Genomic DNA, 24087 nt, shown 5'->3' with positions numbered 1-24087 from the left:
AGGGAGTGAACCTAACAGGTAATGATCAAGTGATCTCTCTACTGTCATCCATCTCCACCCTCTGACAAACAGAGGCTAGGGACACCATTCCTTACCCATCCTGGCTAATAGCCATTAATTGATTTAACCACCATGAATTTATCCAGTTCTCTTTTAAACCCTGTTATAGTCCTAGCCTTCACAACCTCCTCAGGCAAGGAGTTCCACAGGTTGACTGTACACTGTGTGAAGAAGAACTTCCTTGTATTTGTTTTAAACCTTCTGCCCATTAGGTTTAAATCTTCCTCTTATTGAGTTTTACATCTTCATTGGAAATAATGTCCCCAACAAAAGTCAGTTCTGTAATCCCTAAAACATATTTCTCCCTATTTAGTTTGAGCTTTGCAGCTCTAGTTGCATCCAGGACTCCCCAGAGTCTACAATCATGCTCCTCTTTCATTGAGCCCCAGATGATGATGTCATCCATTGAGGTGTCAGCACCATCAATATGTTCATAGATCATATGTATGGTTTTGTGGTACACTTCTGGTGCTGAAGCTATGTCCAAGGATTAGTGTAAGAATCTGTATCTTCCAAATGGGGTATTAAATGTGCATAGCTTTGAGCTTTCTTCGGTTAATTTTAGCTGCCAAAAACCTGAGGATGCATCCAATTTACTGAAATATTGAGTATGCAAATTGAGCCATAATCTCTTCTCTGGTTGGTAGTTTGAAATGTTCTCTATTTATAGTCTTATTGAGATCTCTGTGATCTAAGCATATGTGTAGATGTCCATTACTTTTCTCCACAATGACAAGCGAGCTCACCCATTCTGCTGGCTCCTGAAATTTTTGTATTACTTGCATTGCTTCCATCCTTGCAAGCTCAGCCTTGAGTTTATCACACAGAGCAAATGGCACCTTCTACATGGATGGATAACTGTAGGGACCTGCTTTTTTATCCAGATTGTATGTTCATCCTGCAAGCAACTCAACCCTTGAAACGGGTCATGATATTCCCAGAAGAGTGCCTCATAGCCAGGTTCAGTATGATCTTATATTGAGAGCACCCATTTTACCAGATTGAGTTTCTCACATGCAACCAGGCCTAAAATTAGTGTCCCTCCTTTGTCACAACAATGAATGGGAGCCTGTATGTGGTATTTTCAGGGTTGATGCTAGCAATGCACCTCTCCTTCACTGGTATATTTGTTCCAGAATAACCAGTTACTTTGGTTGGTCCCAGTTTGGTCTTATCAGTCTCTCATTATCTTGTTCAGACAGAATATTAATCTGAGCTCCTGCATCCAGTTTCAGAGAAATAATTGTTCCAATCACTGTCATAGGCAGTATCCGGTCACTCTCATCAGGCTTGCTAGATCCAGTATGTCTATAAAAAACTCCTCAACCAGGTTGTCTTTAACTGAATGCACTTGACTATTCTGCATTTGGGATCTGTAGCATTTTGCAAAATGATTATTTCCCCCACATTTATGACAGTTTCTTAAAGGTAACACACTGTTAGGGGCCATGTTGTGATCCATACCTTCCACATGACTGTCTGTACCCAGTCTTCCCTCTTGTTTTCATAGTGAATGGTTCCACTCTTTGATTTGACCTATTCTGGCTATATTGTTTTGTACTTAGTGCATGGATAACCCCTTTTAGTGAACTTAGCTCTTTGGTTTATGCTTTCACAGTTCTGCTGCCCTGCATATTTGGCGAGCTTTTTCTAAAGTTAAGTCTTCTTCACAGAGCAATCTCTCTCTTAACATATTGTCTTTAATGACACAAATGATTCTGTCTCTGACCACAGATTCTGTCAGCTCACCAAAGTCACAGGTTTTCCTGGGTTTTCTTAATTCTCAGACATATTGCTCTATATGGTGTCATCACTTTTTTGCATGTATGTAAAAAATTGTCTCTCTCAAAGGTTTCATACCTTTTAGGCATGCAGAGTTCCTCAAATTTAGTCAGTATTTTACTTAACTTCATGCTTTCACCTTCTTCAAACTTAAAATTGTTATAAATATCCAATGCTTCCACCCCAACATGTAATAATAATGATGATTTCACTTTATCATTTTTCTTTGCCCCTATGGCTGCTACATAAAATTCAAATGTCTGTCTGATTTTTTTCTAGTTCTTTGCAACATTGCTGACAATTGCAGACTGGATGGAAGTTGCAACACATCCATTTTTGACTCCCCCGTCCCTTCTTAAGCTAGTCAAGCTAGTATTGTGCTCATCAAATACATTCAAAAGCCTCTGTGCCTTGTGCTCTATGTGCTTCTCTGGTACCTTCCTTTGTCTCTGCTTTCTGTTGCAAACACAGGAGTTAACTTCAAAATGACCGCAGTTTCCTTCTCATTCAGCACTTCTGACACCATGTAAGGATCCTGGGGTTCATTAAATAACAAACCAGTGAATGAGAAAGGAATAAAAGAAAAAAGGGGAAAAAAAACTGGAGCGCATCTCTGGTGAACTGCTGCACACAGCCATGCAGTATTCCCCACCCCCGCCTCCAGGGCACATCTCCAAATTTCTGTGTTCATAATACTGTCCCTTATGAGGGAGCATCTCTAAATTATAATCTTGTGCAAATATATCTCTAGAAATAGCACCTTATTTCACAAGTGGCCCTTTTCCAGTGAGAAAGGTACTGCACTGCATCATTAAGGGCATTGAAATTTGACCATACATTAGTTAGGATAAATTCAGTAAAAATGGTCTTTTATCAGAACATACCTCACTTAGTTTACAAGTCTTTCTATTTTAGTGTAACGCCGACAGACCCTGGTGGTCGGTGGGCAGGATTGAACCTGGGACCTCTGGAGCTTAGTGCATGAGCCTCTACAAGATGAGCTAAAAGCCAACTGGCTGTTATCCAAGGGCTTGTCTACACTGGCACTTTTACAGTGCTGCAACTTTCTCGCTCAGGGGTGTGAAAAAACATGACCCCCCCGGGAGCGCTGCAAGTTTCAGCGCTGTAAAGTATCAAGTACCAAGCACTGGGAGCTACGCCCCTCGTGGAGGTGGGGTTTTTCAGAGCGTTTTTCAGAGCCGCAGCAGCGCTTTAACATTGCCAATGAAGGCAGGTCCTGAGGCTGTAGAGCAGACTCATTTTATCTCTCTCTCTCTACCTGGTCTTGGTGCCACTAGATGGGACAGAACACCACACCCAGAAGGGGTGTGTGTTACATTAGGACCACAATAATTATAAAAAGATGAGAACTTGGGGTAAAATTTTCAAAACCATCTAAGTCACTTAGAAGCCTAGCTCCTCTTGCCTTCACATATTAATGTAAACAAGGCTTAGGCACTTTTTTAAATTTTACTATGTATGTTGCCTTTTTTTCAAATTTACTACTTTATCTGACAGGTTTCAGAGTAACAGCCGTGTTAGTCTGTATTCACAAAAAGAAAAGGAGTACTTGTGGCACCTTAGAGACTAACCAATTTATTTGAGCATAAGCTTTCGTGAGCTACAGCTCACTTCATCGGATGCAAACTGTGATAAAATACAGAAGATGTTTTTATACACACAGACCATGAAAAAATGGGTGTTTATCACTACAAAAGGTTTTCTCTCCCCACACCCCACTCTCTTGCTGGTAATAGCTTATCTAAAGTGATCACTCTCCTTACAATGTGTATGATAATCAAGGTGGGCCATTTCCAGCACAAATCCAGGGTTTAACAAGAACGTCTGAGGTACAGTGGGGGGGGGGAGGGGAGGAATAAACAAGGGGAAATAGGTTACTTTTTATAATGAATCAACCATTCCCAGACTCTATTCAAGCCTAAGTTAATTGTATCCAATTTGCAAATTAATTCCAGTTCAGCAGTCTCTCGTTGGAGTCTGTTTTCAAAATTTTTTTGTTGAAGGATAGTCACTTTGAGATCAGAAATCGAGTGACCAGAGAGATTGAAGTGTTCTCCGACTGGTTTATGAATGTTATAATTCTTGACATCTGATTTGTGTCCATTTATTCTTTTACGTAGAGACTGTCCAGTTTGACCAATGTACATGGCAGAGGGGCATTGCTGGCACATGATGGCATATATCACATTGGTGGATGTGCAGGTGAACGAGCCTCTGATAGTGTGGCTGATGTTATTAGGCCCTGTGATAGTGTCCCCTGAATCGATATGTGGGCTCAGTTGGCAACGGGCTTTGTTGCAAGGATAGGTTCCTGGGTTAGTGGTTCTGTTGTGTGGTATGTGGTTGCTGGTGAGTATTCGCTTCAGGTTGGGGGGCTGTCTGTAGGCAAGGACTGGCCTGTCTTCCAAGATTTGTGAGAGTGTTGGGTCGTCCTTCAGGATAGGTTGTAAATCCTTGATAATGCATTGGAGGGGTTTTAGTTGGGGGCTGAAGGTGACGGCTAGTGGCGTTCTGTTATTTTCTTTGTTAAGCCTGTCCTGTAGTAGGTGACTTCTGGGAACTCTTCTGGCTCTATCAATCCGTTTCTTCACTTCCGCAGGTGGGTATTGTAGTTGTAAGAATGCTCGATAGAGATCTTGTAGGTGTTTGTCTCTGTCTGAGAGGTTGGAGCAAATGCAGTTGTATTGCAGAGCTTGGCTGTAGACAATGGATCGCGTGGTGTGGCCAGGGTGAAAGCTGGATGCATGTAGGTAGGAATAGTGGTCAGTAGGTTTCCGGTATAGGGTGGTGTTTATGTGACCGTCGTTTATTAGCATGGTAGTGTCCAGGAAGTGGATCTCTTGTGTGAACTGGACCAGGCTGAGGTTGATGGTGGGATGGAAATTGTTGAAATCATGGTGGAATTCCTCAAGGGCTTCTTTTCCATGGGTCCAGATGATGAAGATGTCATCAATATAGCGCAAGTAGAGTAGGGGCGTTAGGGGACGAGAGCTGAGGAAGCATTGTTCTAAGTCAGCCATAACAATGTTGGCATACTGTGTGGCCATGCGGGTACCCATAGCAGTGCCGCTGATTTGAAGGTATACATTGTCCCCAAATGTAAAATAGTTATGGGTAAGGACAAAGTCAAAAAGTTCAGCAAGAGAGTGGGGTGTGGGGAGAGAAAACCTTTTGTAGTGATAAACACCCATTTTTTCATGGTCTGTGTGTATAAAAACATCTTCTGTATTTTCTACAGAATGCATCCGATGAAGTGAGCTGTAGCTCATGAAAGCTTATGCTCAAATAAATTGGTTAGTCTCTAAGGTGCCACAAGTACTCCTTTTCTTTAGACTTTTTAATATGTGAAGGCTATATATTATTGGCCTGATTTTCAAAATTTCTGAGCAGCTAACAGCTCTTTGGAAAATCAGGTCCTATGGATCCTCATAATTAAGAACATAATTCTTATATGAAGAATGTGTTACTCTCCAACTCTTTTTTGAAGTATATCGGTTTGCTGTGTTTTGTTTACTTGTTTGTTAAACATCTCTGTACAGCATTGTAAGCCATTTTGTTCTGTTATGGAGTGATGCTGTAAATTTTTATGCCTTTGTAGTTTTGAGCCATTTTTATTTGAATTAATTTTGGTTTTAATCTACAAAATCTTAATGTTTGATGCTGGAAATGCATGATTTTGTTTAGTCTTCCGCAGTCTGAGAGTTTATTCTGTTTATTAATAGAAACTGTTCCTTCAATTTTTCTGTGTGAGGTGAAAAAGCTTCATTCTTTGACTCCAATATAGGGTTACAGACATTGTGGTATTATCGGGACTGTCCCAATATTAGGGGCTTTGTCTTATATAGGGAACTATTCCTCCTCCCTCCCCCCCGCCCCCCCCAAAAAAATGTGTCCTGATTTTTCACACTTGCTATCTGGTCACCCTACTCCAACAGCACTAATCTGCAAACATGATTGAGCCAAAGAAAGATAATTGTCATTCCTTTGTACAAACTCAGGCTGAGAAAATACAGATATTAATATTTGAAGATAAAAATACTTAAGATGAGTCTATATCTCGTTTTCTGAGGGAAGTAAAAGCATCTTATATTATGCAGCATTTATGGTTTTGCATTTTTATTTATTGCCATGCCATTAACTGTAATAATAAACTAAAGGTCAATAAATCAAAAGCTCTTACCTTTTCTTGCTTAGTTTATGGCAATGCTGCCATCTCAAATGCTGTGAAAATCTGGAGAGAATGAAGAATATTTGTATGCAGTTTTTATTTCCAGCACCATATTCTGTTAGCCTTACTATGAAAGAACACACAGAGAACTGTGCATACATGGGGAACTTTTCATTTATTTTCCAAAAGGGAAAATTATGGAGTCATTGATTTCTATTTTAAAGAAAGAAATTGCTCCATATCATAGACTATGAGCCAAATGCAGAAGTCCTTATGTAACCCACTAGTAAGTGTGTGTTACTCAGTGGTAACTCAGGCAAACCCCCATGAGTAAGACATTGGGTGTCGGAGGGGGCACAAAGAATAAAGGTCACAGTATTGGGGGCTAAATTAATATTTTGGTATTGAAAGGTACATGACCAAGTCCTTTATGAAAACCACACTAATTTTAGACACATAATTTCTCACCAAGTAGAGAATCAGGTTTCTTTTATCTTTCCCTCAAATCTCATTTTCTTCCTATCGATGTGACAGCTTCTTTGCTGACTCTGTGGTGTATTGCTATGGACTGCTAGTCCATTTGTGAATTACCTTATTTTAGCTAATTCATATTGTATAAGTGCTCCTTTTCACCTTTGCCTTTATGTAACATGTCATCTCCGGAAATCAGTGCCCATATACGGAAGAATGCAATTTCAGAAAAGTAACAAAATGTAGCTCACCATATGTTAGTATAGTGAGGAATTATCACAAAGGGGCAGTCCCATCTATAGATGTGCCTTCTTACAAAAATAACCTCTGTTACCCCACTATGCATGGCAATTAAATGGCAATATTGAAGAGGCCCCTTCTGGTAGTTGATCTGTCCTGTTACTAGGACACTGTATTTATGTTATTGACTTACTTACACATTTTGCAAGTCTGCATTTGCTTGAGCATTGATATTTGTGCTAATCCATTTTAATGAAATTGTATACTGCAACGTGTAACTTAATTACATGATAGGCAGGAATGATGCATTACAAAGTCATCTTAATGTACTTGCAGGTGCTCAGAGAGTATTGGCATCATCTATTAATGTACCTTCCATTATATTAGTAGTGATTGGCACTTACTGTAGAGCCGTAACTTGGAAGCAGTTGTAATTCAGTACTGTGGTTTACTTTACACCTGGAAAAAAGGTATTAGATGGAAGTCCACAGTATGTATTAGTTCAGTGCTGAACTTTGAGGCAAAGTTGTAACCAAATTTTTGTGTATTGTAAGGACATAATTCTCTTTTTTTTTTTTGACATGACTATTGGAAAGTCAATAATTCAGAGTAAAAGAAATCAGGTTTAATTAATGCACTTCATAGTACTTCGAAAATAGCAGAATAATTGGGAACTTCTTGTTCTTGTTACAGCTTTTACAATGTTTTTTTTTTATATCCAGAAATGAAAATGTGGGGTTCATAAACCATAAGCATTTGCAATAATGCCAGGCATTTACCATTTTGGATGCTGTTATTAACTGAATCTCTACTCTGGCTTTGCCTCTCTTCTGTGTATTTAGTGTTAACTACATGAGTCAGATCATGGACCAGCTGGGCCATGTCTAAGGACCAGATTTAATCACCAAACTGGGTTCAGAGATTTATTAAATCAGATTTGAACCTAAAGTAAGCCTACAGTGAAAGACCAGTGCAGTGATGTTACTATATATGCAGTTGCAACACTTGGCTACATTAAAAAAAAGGAGCAAAAACAATTTTAAATAAAACATATGATTGAGCTGAATATTCTTGATACTGTACTGTCTAAGAAAACAATATGGGAACAGGGTATTCTGTACAGGGTAATACTCCTGTCCTCCATGTTTGGCACATTTCTACTCAGTTACTTTATTTGGACATATGGGGTGGGATGTTTAAAACTCCCACAGTATTCTTGTCAGCAAGTTAAAGAAGTATGGGCTGGATGAATGCGCTATAAGGTGGGTAGAAAGCTGGCTAGATTGTCGGGCTCAACGGGTAGTGATCAATGGCTCCATGTCTAGTTGGCAGCCGGTATCAAGTGGAGTGCCCCAAGGGTCGGTCCTGGGGCCAGTTTTGTTCAATATCTTCATAAATGATCTGGAGGATGGTGTGGATTGCACTCTCAGCAAATTTGCGGATGATACTAAACTAGGAGGAGTGGTAGATACGGTGGCAGGTAGGGATAGGATACAGAGGGACCTAGACAAATTGGAGGATTGGGCCAAAAAAAATCTGATGAGTTTCAACAAGGATAAGTGCAGGGTCCTGCACTTAGGACGAAATAATCCAATGCACTGCTACAGACTAGGGACCGAATGGCTAGGCAGCAGTTCTGCGTAAAAGGACCTGGGGTGACAGTGGACGAGAAGCTGGATAGGAGTCAACAGTGTGCCCTTGTTGCCAAGAAGGCCAATGACATTTTGGGATGTATAAGTAGGGGCATAGCCAGCAGATGGAGGGACGTGATCATTCCCCTCTATTCGACATTGGTGAGGCCTCATCTGGAGTCCTGTGTCCAGTTTTGGGCCCCACACTTCAAGAAGGATCTGGATAAATTGGAGAGAGTCCAGCGAAGGGCAACAAAAATGATTAGGGGTCTGGAACACATGACTTATGAGGAGAGGCTGAGGGAACTGGGATTGTTTAGTCTGCAGAAGAGAAGAATGAGGGGGGATTTGAAAGCTGCTTTCAACTACCTCAGAGGTGGTTCCAAAGAGGATGGTTCTAGACTATTCTCAGTGGTAGAAGAGGACAGGACAAGGAGTAATGGTCTCAAGTTGCAGTGGGGGAGGTTTAGGTTGGATATTAGGAAAAACTTTTTCACTAGGAGGGTGGTGAAACACTGGAATGCGTTACCTAGGGCGGTGGTAGAATCTCCTTCCTTAGACATTTTTAAGGTCAGGCTTGACAAAGCCCTGGCTGGGATGATTTAATTGGGGTTGGGTCCTGCTTTGAGCAGGGGATTGGACTAGATGACCTCCTGAGGTCCCTTCCACCCCTGATATTCTATGATTCTATGCTTTAGGAGCATAAGTCCCATTGAAAATTAATGGTACTTGTTCTCTCAAATCATTTATGTGCTTTTGAAAAGCCTGTCCATCGTGACCAACCCTGAAGTGAGCTGTAGCTCACGAAAGCTTATGCTCAAATAAATTGGTTAGTCTCTAAGGTGCCACAAGTACTCCTTTTCTTTTTGCGAATACAGACTAACATGGCTGTTACTCTGAAACCCTTTACAATAGTTCTTCCCAGTGTGACTACTCCCATATGACTTGTCTAGATTAGATTCCCCTCTCCCTCCCCAGATTTCCCGCCATAGTTACCACTGGTTCTGCGCCGCTAGTGACAGCAGCAGTAGCTGTGCTGATGTAGGCAAGATGCCTTTCAGCTGGTGGCATTTTAGACACCCTGCTGTGCAGGCTTTCTCTGAGCAAGATTTGATTATCTGATGCTTTAAAATCCTGGTGGCTGCCTGGAGCTTTGTGTACACAAGTTCTCCCAGCATTGCTACCACCAGTGGAAGTGAAGTGGCGATAGCAACAATGGGAAAGTTTAAGCAAAAAATCCTAATATAAACATTCCCAGAGACATGGCAGGATCAGACACCTAGTTTCCAGTCCTCTTCCTCGGAGGCTCATAAGCTAGTGTTTTATTTGTCTGCATTCTCAAGAGAAAGAGAGAAGGTAAGAATGTTTTTAATCTCACTGGGTATGCATGACCCACTTTTAGATAGCATGTCATAGAGTGAGGCAAACATACACCCTTTCACCCAAGAATGCTTAACATACTCACTTAACTAACTCTGTCAACTTCTATACATGTCAGCAACATGGAGTTCTGTAGCACTACATCCATTCAGTCTATTACTGAGTGTTCTGGTAACAAACAGCTCCTTTCACTCAGTTTAATGTATTCAGCTTCTATTTAATGACTAGCAAACATAATTAAATTAAGGGGAAAATTCATGAATAATAGAGTAATATAATAAGTTTGAATCTGTATGGGTGGCCATGGGTGAAGCCGCTGGGTGCCTTGATTTAAAAACCAGTACAATAAAAATCTACAAATATAATGAGCCCTAAACAGTCAACAATACTAGCTTTGTGCATATGGATAAGTGCAGGATGTTGATAACTAGTTATTTGTTTAAAAAAAAAAAACCAAAAGTGAGGACCCTGCTACCAGCTAAATGATCTCTCTGTCAGCTCAAGCGGCAAAAGCCTTTACTCTTAGAGCTGGTGGGCCATTTTAGTCTATGATTCATTTGAAGTCCTCACACCAGAGCAAGAGTTAAAGCTTATAAACCTTAATGTGCTATCCAAATGTGAAGAGTCTTCTAATCTCAGATTTCATCACATAGGATGCTGTGTTCCAGTATGGTAGTTCATCATCATACCAATGAACATACCAACTCAGTCTCATGTATGGAAAAGTCAGGGCAGGTAAAACTTTGTTCATGAAAACCCTGGGTTCAAACCTGTCTTGATTGGACGAGGGAGAGGAAAAACAGAAGGAAAATCTGCATATTCCTGCCAGAGCTACAGCCATTTTAGCTGAATATTCATTCTCAGAATTATTTTTTTGGGGGGGGGAGGTACTGGGGGGGAAAGAAGGGGTAAAAGGGTGGCAGTATAAAGGAGGGGAAAGGTTTAAATTTCTATTTTAGGTAAGGAATTATAGAAATAGTTTTAAAGTCCTAGTTTATTATCCATCTTCCTGAAATATTAAAAATAATACATGCACACATTTTTATTTTGTCAAAGCAACCAGAAAATTAAAGTTTAGCTTTTCCATTTCAGGCAGAGGTTTTTGTTTATGGAACTTTGTAGTAGTTCTCAACCTATTTATCATTGTGGGCCACATCTGCAGCTCTGTAGGTGTTATGTGGGCTGCATCCACACAATGTGTATACTACCTGTATGACCCTAAGGATGTCACATGGGCTTCAACTAGGTGCTGACTGGGCCGCAAGCGGCCTGCAGGTTTGAGAATCACTGTGTTCAGTGTACACAGTGTCTAATGTTTGTAAATGTATTTCTTGACCTGCTCCTTTTGTGCTTTTAATCCTTGTAAAGGACTGCTATAAATTGTAGTCTTCAGAGTGAGTCTGAGAGTGAATCAAAATGAGTGAGATGAAGAGGATGCTTCTGATGGATGTTCAACTTGTGTTGAAGTGAGTGTGCATACAAGTTTAAGGGCTTGTCTACATTGGCAATGTTAAAGCGCTGTCTAGAATGGCTGCTAGAACTTCCCCTGCTCAGGGTGGCTGCATATCAGCTTCTACTCAGGGTTGGAATAATCTGGCCCTTAATATTAAATGAAGCACATTGTTCAAATAACAGAATTATTGAACTTGGAACAAAATCCCCTTTGATCTTCCCATGGGGACCAATTTCTACCCCGATTTATATCCCCTAGGCAATCCCATTCAAGTAGATTATGTTTCAGGAGATGTAAAACTTTTCCCCAGATGTCCATATTCTGCTTTCATTGCATGTGTCTAAATCCCAGTCATAACAATGGAAGTTCTATGCTTGGAAGAGGGTTGAAAAGAGATCAACAGTGCTGACAACAAGAGATCCTCTGTGTGGGTCAGAGAGGAAGAGTAACCGTCCCTACCTCTCCCTTCTAGGACCTTGCCAGAGCAGGCTGAGAAAGTGGCTAAACTGTGAGAGGTGGTGGGTTGTTTGCTTGTTTGTTTTTTATGATGTTGTTGTTGTTATTTATTTGTTTTTGCCTAATAGGAACCAGGCTGACATCACAAATTTAACTGCTAAGTGAAGGGGGATTATTTTAATCCAGATGTGAAGATGAAGTAGGCGTCCAGTGAGTCAAATTGGCAAAATAGTTGAATAGATAGATTCTTCAATGTTAAAATTAAACAGTAATAATAAGGAGGCCTCCTAATGAGAGAGGCAAGTGCTGTAGTTCGATGTGGCGTTTTGTATTTAGTCACAAACTTAAATCTACACATTTAAAATAAAATATATTTTACTGTAAAACTTTACCCAACTCTTCAATCTTCAGTATTTGCTTTTTAATGTTTATTACTCTCCCAGAAAAAATTATATGTTACAGTTTGGCATCTTTCTATTATTTTTTCTTACGTGGATACTTAATACAGAAAAGATAATTTTGTTTTTGGAGCTGAAACACCAGTTCTACCCCATGATGAATTTGGCACTCATAAGAATTCAGTTCCTAACTGATAATATGATAATATGTGCTGTGATATCTGGTATGGATTCAACACCTCAACATAATAGGGTAGATTAAACGAGGAATATCGACCATGCTTTTTGTTCACTTGTAGCTTTCTCTCTTTTCATCTATTCTTTGGTGCTTTCATGTGTACAATTTGACTTATTTTCAAAGGATCAGAGCACAGATTTAAATGGAGACCCCCTAAAAACTTTAATAATAATAAGTCCTTAACTCCATTACAGTGTATCATACTAGCACTTAGTATGGAACTATTAACATGCAGGGTATTTTTTGCAGGGGAAGGGGGTGTTACATAATACATAATTACATGAGTCATTAAACTATGTAGTATTCGAAAAGTAGTGAAAAGTCTGAAGTAGCTATGCATATAGAGCTTGATCCAAAGCCTTTGATGGTCCATTGACTCCAATGACCTTTAGATTCAGCTTTTAAAATTCAGTGGATAATAGGAACATTCAGATAGTCATAACTTGACTGTTTCATATTGTATATATTTAAGCTAACAAAGGACTGTAAAATATAAGAGAGATCTAAGGATCTACAAAACTTAGTTTCTGTTTTGTTAGCAGAGGATTTAATTTTTTAAGAAGTCTGAAGCAATAGCAAACTATATTTCTTTAAAAATCCCAAACTAATTTATATCAAATGTGATTCCAAAGACAGGGTCTTTTTTGCCCCTCTGAATTATAACATCCATGAGCTTGAAACTTATAAGTCATATGAATATTGATACACCCAATGAATCTTTTTCATTTGTTAGATGAAACACAGCTCTTTTATCTTGTCTGTCTCTTGGATGTTCCAGTGCTTAAGTCACTAAATTAGCACCTGAGAGCCATGGGTTCAAGTCTCTGCTCCACCCAGACTTCCTTTATGACATTGAGCATGCTGTACATCAGTTCCCCATTTTACAGATGGGACAATAACACTTCCCTGCCTCAGTGGTGTTGGGAACATAAATACATTAAAGATTGTGAGGCATGCAGATATTACAATATTGGGTTCCATAGGAGTACCTTAGATAGATAAAATAAATAGCAATAGTGACTAAACCTAGATAATCTATCATCCTCAAGGATTGATGTATGCCTCCTTGTGAACTTGGTCTATATTTGATTAGCTTACTATAGATTAATACAGTTCATATATATTTTAATGTGATAAGGGCCTATTTCTCTCTTATATTTTTACCTCAAAATACTAAATAAAGGAAAGGCCAGAACTGCTAAGACCCTCAGTGGGTTTAGAACATCAACGAAGGATGAAGATGCCTACAAAGAGCATCAACACTGGATCAGGACAGAAGGGAAGGAGTGGAAAATGAGAAAAAGAATTGCTAAATTTACATCATGGGATCTGTCAAGGTTCCTTCCCCACTCTGAACTTTAGGGTACAGATGTGGGGACCTGCATGAAAACCCCCTGAGCTTATTTTTACCAGCTTAGCTTAAAACTTCCCCAAGGTACAAACTATTTTATCTTTTGCCCTTGGACTTTATTGCTGCCACCACCAAGCATCTAACAAATATATAACAGGGAAAGAGCCCGCTTGGAAGCATCTTTCCACCCAAAATCCTCCCCAAAGCCTACACCCCCTTTCCTGGGGAAGGCTTGATAAAAATCCTCACCAATTTGCATAAGTGAACACAGACCCAAAACCCTTGGATCTTAAGAACAATGAAAAAGCGATCAGGTTCTTAAAAGAAGAATTTTAATTGAAGAAAAAGTAAAAAAAATCACCTCTGTAAAATCAGGATGGTAAATACCTTACAGGGTAATCAGATTCAAAACATAGAGAATCCCTCTAGGCAAAACCTTAAGTTACAAAAAGACACAAAAACAGGAATATACATTCCATTCAGCACAGCTTATTTTATCAGCCATTTAAAGAAAACAAAATCTAACGCATATCTAGCTAGATTACTTACTAAGTTCTAAGACTCCATTCCTTTTCTGTTCCTGGCAAAAACAACACACAGACAGAGAGAACCTTTGTCCCCCCCCCGCCGCTCCTCCAACCTTGAAAGTATCTTGTCTCCTCATTGGTCAGATGCCAGCGAGGTTATCCTAGCTTCTTAACCCTTTACAGGTGAAAGGGTTTTTCCTCTGGCCAGGAAGGATTTTAAAGGTGTTTACCTTTCCCTTTATATTTATGACAGGATCAATCTAAAGATCTGATGCATTTGGCAATAGCATAGCAGGATGGGGGAGCTGGAAAAATGAGGAGGTCCCATACTAATGGAGAAAGATTATGTTGGATTAAAAGGAGGGATGGCATGTATGTGAAGAAGTGTCATCAAAAGAGTAAAATAAGCATTCATGATTTGGAGGGTTTATCCAAACAGATTTTATCATCTGAATCTAATAAGCCTTGTCTGATACTAAAACAGAGGGAATTAGATAGGTTGGGCTCATTTTTACTTCCCCCTCCCCAATTTCATGTCAAAGAAAGAATTAATTTCTCAGATAATGGTACTGTAATTCTCAATACATATACGAATCACAGCATTCAACAGGCACTGTAATATCCAGTGTCCATCAATGATGATTGTTCCTGACTGCTTGACATTGATTATATTCTCAATTTGAAGGCATTCTCTTATATAACTGCTTTACCTGCTACATTCATTCTCATTACACGCACCCTCTGTATAGCATTCAACCAAATATGTCATTTAAAAGATTAGCTTCTGAAGATAATTCTTTGTGTGATGAGTTAGAAGGTATTATTCTTGTGAACAGCAGATGGTTGCAAGGTATTGTTTTCTTACATGTTTTTAAATGATGAAATAGAGCAACCAGAATATAAAGTGATAGGGTTAAATTGTCAGAGGGCCTGATGAAAGGCAGCCCAAAGTCTGCATTTTAACACCATTGTTTCTATATCTATAATTATATATCTAGATCAATTTTATCTATAACAAATTGATCAATATAAACACTGAACATAGTTTAAAGAACTGAACTGTGTTATTGCATTTGAATATGTTACCAAGAGCTGGCATATTATCCAGACTTTCTCATCATATATCTGTATTGGCACAAAACTGGAATACATTATGTCACTTAGTGTCCTCAGTTTTAAATTCCATTGTCACTCATGAGAGTTCTCCTATGCATGAAAGCAGGGGGACTACTGAGAGGCCTTGTGAGAAGGGAAGAAGAGCAGAGTCACAACGTGACGTGTGTGTGTATGTTTTTGGTGCTAGCCATACACCAGCTCAGCTGGTAAGCAGTTGACCGATTTTCAGGGGTTTCTAAAACCACAGAGAGAACAGTAGTTTTTGTCAAAACCTAGAGGGATTCAGGCTCTGAAAAAAGGACATTCTGGGCTTTCAGGGACACATGGTAAACCTAGTCTCTAGAATACGGTTTCTCAACTGGTGGGTTGTGACCACCAGGGAGGTCACAAAAGGCAATGGGGAGGGGCCCATGAGGCACTGAAAATTATAGTACAATCTAAAGCACAGAAAATCTCACTTCCTGAATCTCTTTACCCTTCAAGGTCAAATATTCTCTGTCAACTTCTTGAAACACACACACAAATAAACTATATAGGGTTATGATTGGTATCATTGAATCATTTACTCTTTTATGAGAAATGGAAGGGGAGTGTGTGAAAATTTTTGACATTCAGTAATGGGTTGTCAACCTGAAATGTTTGTGAGAAATTGCTATTGAAGCGCAAGACAAAAGCTAACGTCCAAGAATGTACCGAGAAGAATGTAGGGACTATTTTTGTTTTCCTCTTCAAAAACTCATGTAACTCCTCTAATCAATGGCTGATTATGCTTTCTCTGACATTGATTGACTGACTCTGTCCTACTTCGTTGGTTGTGTTTCAGGACTAATACTGAAACTAGAATAGTGATCATATGAATTAGATCTATACTCAATGAGCTGAGGTTTAAAATATAATAGGTGTGAAGATGCTTCTATGGATTAATCTCTATATGCATTTGTGCATTTAAACAAAATGATTTATTTTGCTTCACAAATTAATAAATAGATTATCAGATTAACACTTTTTCTCCTTCAAGACTATACAAGGGGAAAATTAATAAGGGACAGTCAAGTGAAAGGGCTATTGAGATAATGAGTAAAATCCAACGGTTAGTTTTTAAAGTGCTGGTAAAAGGTGCCAGATTAACAGAGTTGGAAATGTAATAACTACTTTTATCCAAAATGCCCAAAGTGAAATCCTGGCCCCACTGAAGCCAATCAGAGTTTTCCCAATGATTTCAACGGGGCCAACATTTCACTCTTGAGAAAGCATGGATGTTGGTAGTTCAGTACTCCAGAGGTTTGCTTTCCCTACCAGTGAGTTTCTACCTTGACTTGATGCTCATACAATCTTGGATTTATTTTCTCTGTCTGCCAACAAGCTGACAACTGTCATGGTGGGTTTGTCGCATGTCCATAGACAGAGCAGGATTCATATTGGTGGGATTGTTGCTAGTTCTGGTTTCATCTAGAGTTAAATTTATTTATTTATTTATTTATTTCAGTGGTTTAAAACTGTTTATTCCAAGCTGTAAGCACTTTTTCTAAAACTTGGAACACAGCATACTAATGCAAATCAGCATTGTTCTTTCTTGGTAGCATGTAGCCAGTGTATTGGTAGCAAAATATCACCTCTGCTTGCAAACACATTTGGCAATTTAATGTTGTCAGACACCTGATTTCTTCCATATTGTTGCAGCTTATTTTTGATGAAAAGAGAGTAAATTCTGTGTATTTATGCAAAGCTAAAGGCATTTTAGGATAATTTTATACATATATACAATACCTGCAGTAAATGTGATTATCCACCCCTCCTAGTGCTCACCACTCACTTAAGTAAATAGCCTCTAGCCATCATTCTGAAACTAGATGTGGAGAAGATTACACTTCCATAATTAAAAAAAAGTAAATCCCTTATCTGTATTCATTTTAAATGGCCACTGTCATATTGTACAAATGTTCCAAAGAAAATGATCAAAGGTTTGGGGTCCCCCACCCCATTTATAACAGGTAGCAAATTACAAAGTGTTGTTTCTTCATTCTAATGTGATTACACAAATCTTTAGTGTTTTACATGGTTATGTTATGCTGTAGCAATTCTAAATTCTGTACATTCCTACACTTAAGCACATGCAGGCTTAGTGGTAAGCAACACGTGAATCAATCTAATGACACAACTGAATCTTGAAAATTAATACATTTTCACTGTAGTTGCTTAACAGAAAAGTAATTATTTGAATTGTTCTCATTAAATGAAGCTGTCTTGTCTTGTTAAGATGGAATCTGACTGTGTACAGCAATATTTCTCTTTCCTGTATCCTTGTTGGATTGAAGAGATTTTTTGTGTATGTTTAATTTTTACTTACAGTATTTCCATTGACTTCCAATTAACATTTTTTGAATGCACCAGAGCTTTCTGATGTTTGCTTAATAACAATTGTAAATTTAATAGGACATGGGGTTGCTGTTTGTTTACAAATGAAAACAATTTTATACACAGAGCAGTGATTTCAAACAACGTAGCATCAATATTGTCCTTAAGTGATTAGAAAAAAGGGTGTATCCTTTATTTTGGGCACTTTGTGATATGATGATAAGATATTACGGATTTCCTTTTTCACTGCATACTGCATTTCAGGGTATGCAGAAAGAAATCTTGGATAATATCCGTTCTTAAAGAAATAAAGGGCAGATTCTCAGCAGGTGTAAATCGTCATATCTCCATTGGAGTCAGTGGAGCTACGCTGATTTGTACCAGCTGAGACTCTGGCTCAATGTGCCTTGCATGAAACTGCAGTCTCTTTCTTTATAGCTTGCTGGGCTTAATTGTTTAGTGCTACATGAAACATAAAGCATTTGGATTTAATGTTGAATACTGTAACAGTCCAGCAGTGATATAATGATTGACGGATATGGTTACTGCCACCCCCACAAATGCTGTTCCAAGCTCAGATAAGCATTCATCTGTAAGCATGTGCAAAATGGAAAAAAACCCTAAGTTTGAAATAAACATACATGTAGCATTAAAAAAAACCCTTCCCATTAGAAGTTTGAAAGTGATTTACTTAATTCTATTCTATTTACAGTAAAATCCTTTGAATTTGGGGTTTTAAGTAAGAGATTTACTGTGAAAACAAAAAAATCTTCAAGAATTGCATCATACCATCCATGTTTGTGCCATTTGTTTAACTTTATTTCCATTAAATTCTTTGTTCAGTGTACTATAAATATCCATGGAAAGACTGTGATATATAGGCAGAGATGGAAGCAAGGTACAGAGATCTCACAGGCATCTAAAATAGAGATAAAAAATATAGTTTTGGGAAGCGTGCCCTGGAAGTGTCCACTAGGGCATCCAGCTGTGACAGTTTCACCTCTTGAATGGCCACTGTGACCTGCAGATATGAAAACCCTGGGAAAATTTGTTGCTGCAGGTTGAGTCGTTTGATTCCTTTTATAGTGGGCAGAATAACAGTAAGGGCTTGTCTACATGGGGAAATTTACTGGCATTATTTGGAATAACAGTGGCCTTTTTTGGTTTTAGTGACATATGCTAAACTGAAAAAATTGGACTGTCATTCCAAATAAGGATGTCTATGCAAGGAGTTATGGCAGTATTACCATAGGGGTATAATTATACTGGTATAGTAATGCCAATAAATCTCACCATGTAGCAAGTCTTAAGTACAAAGGGACCATTTTTGATGTGTAAACCATATGTTCAGAACTTATTATCTGGAAACAGAATCTCACTGTGAAGATGTCCTGATTTTAAATGACATATCCTTCCATCAAGCATGTTCCAGTGCAAGAAACAGGAATGGTTGTGGGTCCATTCAGATTCCTCCTGTCCATTCTGCCTACGTTAGCAAGTAACCCATGGCATTAAGAAACATCAAAGATGTCTAAATAAATCTCCAGTCCATCAGGCAAAATATATTTTAGGGTCTCCTGCTTCAGTTTCCTCTAGAATGCTACAGCATGAAGATCATACATAGCCTCTCCCTGAGGAATATATTCCCCCTGTATAAGAAGAACATTTATAGAATGGGAGAGAGAGTCACCCCCCCTTCTCTGCCCCACTGTTCTATATATTACATATATACATTGTGTGGGTGGCTTGGGGCCTAGTTGGGGACAGGAATTCCTTTCATATATATTTCGTCTCTTGTTCCCATTTTCTTCTCTGAGGTATATCCTCACACGACAAGATAATGCAATATTGTTTATGACTAAGACCTTTCACAAGCCCTTCTCCCTTTCTTATCTTGATTGGTTTCAATGCTTGACCCCAGAACTCCCCCTTCTTTACCTTTACCTTTCCCTTAACTCCCACTGCTCCTTCACCTAGCCTTATCTCCAACCTCCTCAGAACTTAGGACGGTCCCTGCAGGGAACTGTCAGTAATTATGGAGTAAGTGACAAAATTCTTAAAGATATGGAGTTATATTAAGGATATTAGTCATTCCTGGAGTGCAGACCAGCCCTAAAGACATCTCCAGCGGACACTGGAGAAAATTCTGCATTTACACTGAGGCAGAAGTTTTCTAATATCTTTGTATAACTCAGTGCATAATGGACCCTGAACCTGTTGGGACTGTGGATGCTACTGTAATATTGCTATTAAATAATGAAAGTAAACCTCTGGTGGTGGAGAGCCAATATAATGGCTCCACCACCACTCCCTATCCCTTCTTGGGCTGCAGGAGCATGACTAGGAAAAGGAGGTATTTTGAATGCATACCTATTCCTAGGCAATCCCTAGTAGTTGGAATAGCCCCTGTGGCAAAGTACCTTGTTCTTCTCAGCAGACTCAGTCCTTTTTAGCCTTGGAGACAACGGCCTCAGCAAGGCAAATCCTTACAGGTAGCACAGGGTCTGGTTATTCCTTTCCCTGATCAGACCCTTTGTGTTTGTTTTCATTCCTTTCTGGGGTGGAGAAGTGTAGCCTCCCTGTCTTGCTTCGGTGTCTTACTACCCTTAGCCTACTAGCAGCTTCCCTCCTTCTCTCACTCTCTCCTTCCAAGCTGGGGAGGGTTTAAAAAGGTCTCCACCAGTAGTAGCCAGCTGAACCTAATTAGCTCCCCAGCAACCCCTTTTTTCCAGCTGAACCTTATTTCCCCTGGTTATTCTCAGTGGACAGGGAGAGATCTTTTAATCCCCTGGGACTAATTACTACCCCTCCCTTTTTTGTAGCTGTTTGTACTGGGTTTACCACACTGTTTGTCCTGGGTTTACCACACCCCCTAAGGCGACTGGCAACCAGCTTAGATGAGAATCACCTTGAGTCTGTTCTGATATATATTAGGGATCAACCTGGAGATGGACACTCCGAGAATGGGTAGGATGTGCAAAGGTGACTTCTTTTTTTGCATCTGCACACACACCAAACTGCTCTGAGCACAACTTGGCCACTTTCCAGGTTCTGGGTCAGTACATCAGTTCCAGGCAATGTTTGCTGAACAGTATCCAGTTGTGTTTTAGGAATGTCATCATCGCACCACATGTGTCAGGTCTTTAACGTCCTCTGAGATAGTTCCCCTTTAATTTGGAGATAGAAAAGCTGTGATAAACCCAGAGCTTTGGCCAGTAAAAATTCTTTAGCACCTGCCACCTCCCCTTTTTTCTCTAGGCATGTTGTTGCAGTCTCTGTGTTAGGCAAAATAGCAGCAAAACAGAATTAAACAGCTAGTGTTATCATCATTTAACAGTAATATTACACTAGCATTCAGAGGTGCCGATAGTGTTCAAGTCCCACCATATAGCATTTTATGTGCTAGATTCTGTATAAAAATGTTTTATGGAGTTTGCAATCTGAGAAAATAAGTAACATGAAAAGGGGAGAGGAAGAGAGACAATCAGAGATACACAGTTTTTCTACAGAAAGATATATTTGTATGTTTTTTCCTGATTGTCTACGTTTGTAACGATCCCTAACTGCCCATCAAACCATTATTAATTAATTTCTTATAGGCACTAGGGCAGATGTGGGTCCTGAAGAGAGGGTAGTGGCCTTACAGTAGAGTGCTGCATGGGACTATTCTTTAATCCTGCTCCCATTATTATGTCAGCCTGCGGGATCCCAGTCCTGCTGCTGGGCGCTACGTTCGTCCTGCACAGGGCTCTACCTTACTTACTAATACAGTGTGGGTATTCCATACATACAACAGGACGGAGTCAGGCACAAATAAGTTTGTGGGAACACTCAGAGATGTGCAGTCAAGGATGGCATCTTTGGCAGGGAAGGGAAGGCTGGAGACTGACCCAATAAATATATATTTATTTGATTGTAGAGTCCTAGATGTGGGGGAGAGGGACTATAGAAATAGCTAAGATAGAGATCAGTCCTAACCTTTACTGTGTTAACCCAAACCTATTACATTGCCCCTAACCATTGCTGTTGTGAGTTCTGCCATGGAGAGGGGAGAGCAGTGGCTCTTTGCCTGATACCCTCCTTTCTTACACCCCTTTGAACAATGAGACAATAAATGTGATATTTAGATATGCTTCCCTATTCACCAGCCAGGTAAAGTGTTCAGGCATAGGAAAGGAAGCAAGTAATTTGCTCCCATCCCTAACTCAGAGGCACAGTTCCTTCCAGTAGCTCCCTCTGAATAGTACCGTGTCTTACTTTGGGCTGATACTAATGGTTAAACCCCATCACTCACTTTCTATGAGAGGAGGTGGGGAAGCAGAACAGCATTGTTAGGATATAGATATTCAGGCCTGTCTGTAAAAGCCTATACTCTAATTTAGGTGTATTCTTATCACTTAGCTAGTTATGGAGGTATAAAAGAAAGAATCAAATCACTGTCTGCTGGTGTAAGAGCCTTCTCTTACTGTGACAGTCTGCGGCCCTGTTCTTATGCTAAGGCCTTTGGCTAAGCAGAAAAGGCAGCCCTAAGATGGGAAGCAAATGGTCACATCCTCACATTCCAAACTAGTCACATTGAAATAAGGTGCTATTGGGCTGTTAGGAATACAATCCTGTCCTGATAGCGCCCATCACTTCCAGAGAAAGGGAAGTGCCTAGAAAATGTAAAAGGAAACTTAGTTTGATAGCATCCTGTCTGGCAAGAACTCACTTATCAATAGCTGGGATGTGAAATCCTCACTTCTGTATTGTTTTGTCATGATAGTTCCCACTTTGCTATTGTTTATTTGCATGGTCTCTGTCTGCTTCTGTGATTGTTTCTGTCTGCTGTATAATTAATTTGCTGGGTGTAAACTAATTAAGGTGGTGGGATATAATTGATTAAATAATCATGTTACAATATGTTAGGATTGGTTAGTTAAATTTCAGGAAAATTATTGGTTAAGGTATAGCTAAGCAGAACTGAAGTTTTACTATATAGTCTGCAGTCAATCAGGAAGTGAGAGAGGGTGAATGGGAACAGGGAATGGGAGTGGGGAATTGGAATAATGTTTTGTTCGGGGGGGGGGGAATGGGAACAGGGCCACAGGTAAGGCTCTGTGGTGTCAGAGCTGGGAAGGGGGACACCAAGGAAGGAAACTGGAATCATGCTTGCTGGAAGTTCACCCCAATAAACATTGAATTGTTTGCACCTTTGGACTTCGGGTATTGTTGCTCTCTGTTCATGTGACAAGGACCAGGGAATAAGTGGATGAAGGAAAAAGCCCCCTAACAAGCACCAATGTGCTTTTAAGTGCTGGCTTTGTATACTAATGATTCTGTGTATTTGAGTTAATTCATTTAAGCGGTTAATAATTTTGTGCCATGTACAACACTGAATGCACTGCCACTGCTTAACAGATAGTGGCAACAGATGACAAGTGTACTTTTGTCATCTATGTATTTCGAAAGAGGACTTTGGAAAAGCTGTAAAATAGAAAACTCACAGCTGGGGCCAAACACCTGGTAAGGTGATTTGGTGATATAAAAGGTGTTTGTCATTGTCCAGTAAACATGCAATTAGTGACCTGAGCAATTCAGGAAGGGTGCTTGGAATAGATCACAGCTTGAGATCCCCCACCCACAATACTTGTGAAAAATATCCATACACCTGCTGAAGTGAAGAAACAGATTGACAGAGCCAGAAGAGTACCCAGAAGTCACCTATTACAGGACAGGCCCAACAAAGAAAATAACAGAACGCCACTAGCCATCACCTTCAGCCCCCAACTAAAACCTCTCCAACACATCATCAAGGATCTAAAACCTATCCTGAAGGACGACCCATCACTCTCACAGATCTTGGGAGACAGGCCAGTCCTTGCTTACAGACAGCCCCCCAACCTGAAGCAAATACTCACCAGCAACCACACACCACACAACAGAACAACTAACCCAGGAACCTATCCTTGCAACAAAGCCCATTGCCAACTCTGTCCACATATCTATTCAGGGGACACCATCATAGGGCCTAATCACATTAGCCACACTATCAGATGCTCGTTCACCTGCACATCTACCAATGTGATATATGCCATCATGTGCCAACAATGCCCCTGCCATGTACATTGGCCAAACCGGACAGTCTCTACGTAAAAGAATAAATGGACACAAATCAGACATCAAGAATTATAACACACAAAAACCAGTCGGAGAACACTTCAATCTCTTTGGTCACTCGGTTACAGACCTAAAAGTTGCAATTCTTCAACAAAAAAACTTCAAAAACAGACTCCAAGGAGAGACTGCTGAATTGGAATTAATTTGCAAACTAGATACAATTAACTTAGGCTTGAATAAAGACTAGGAGTGGATGGGTCATTACACAAAGTAAAACTATTTCCCCGTGTTTATTACCCCCCTCCCCCACTTTTCCTCAGACGTTCTTGTCAACTGCTGGA

The 24087-nt window shown here is 39.7% G+C and overlaps 1 protein-coding gene and 1 long non-coding RNA gene across 20 annotated transcripts in view; one reads left to right on the top strand and one right to left on the bottom strand.

Annotated features, from left to right (window-relative positions):
* LOC140905295 (uncharacterized) overlaps positions 1 to 14261 on the bottom strand; it is a 56134-nt gene extending 41873 nt beyond the window's left edge. Inside the window, exons 1-2 of the long non-coding RNA XR_012156811.1 lie at positions 14199 to 14261; positions 6044 to 6094 (exon numbers count right to left, since the gene is read on the bottom strand). This is a non-coding gene — a long non-coding RNA (uncharacterized lncRNA). The remainder of the gene's footprint in view (positions 1 to 6043; positions 6095 to 14198) is intronic.
* Positions 1 to 24087, top strand: part of TAFA5 (TAFA chemokine like family member 5) — a 592535-nt gene that overhangs the window by 388887 nt on the left and 179561 nt on the right. The gene's annotated exons all lie outside the window — the stretch shown is intronic.

This window comes from Lepidochelys kempii, chromosome 1 (assembly GCF_965140265.1).
Source record: "Lepidochelys kempii isolate rLepKem1 chromosome 1, rLepKem1.hap2, whole genome shotgun sequence".
NCBI classification, from domain to species: domain Eukaryota; kingdom Metazoa; phylum Chordata; order Testudines; family Cheloniidae; genus Lepidochelys; species Lepidochelys kempii.
Note: the sequence above shows the minus strand (reverse complement) of the source record. Positions and strands in the feature narration are given on the sequence as shown.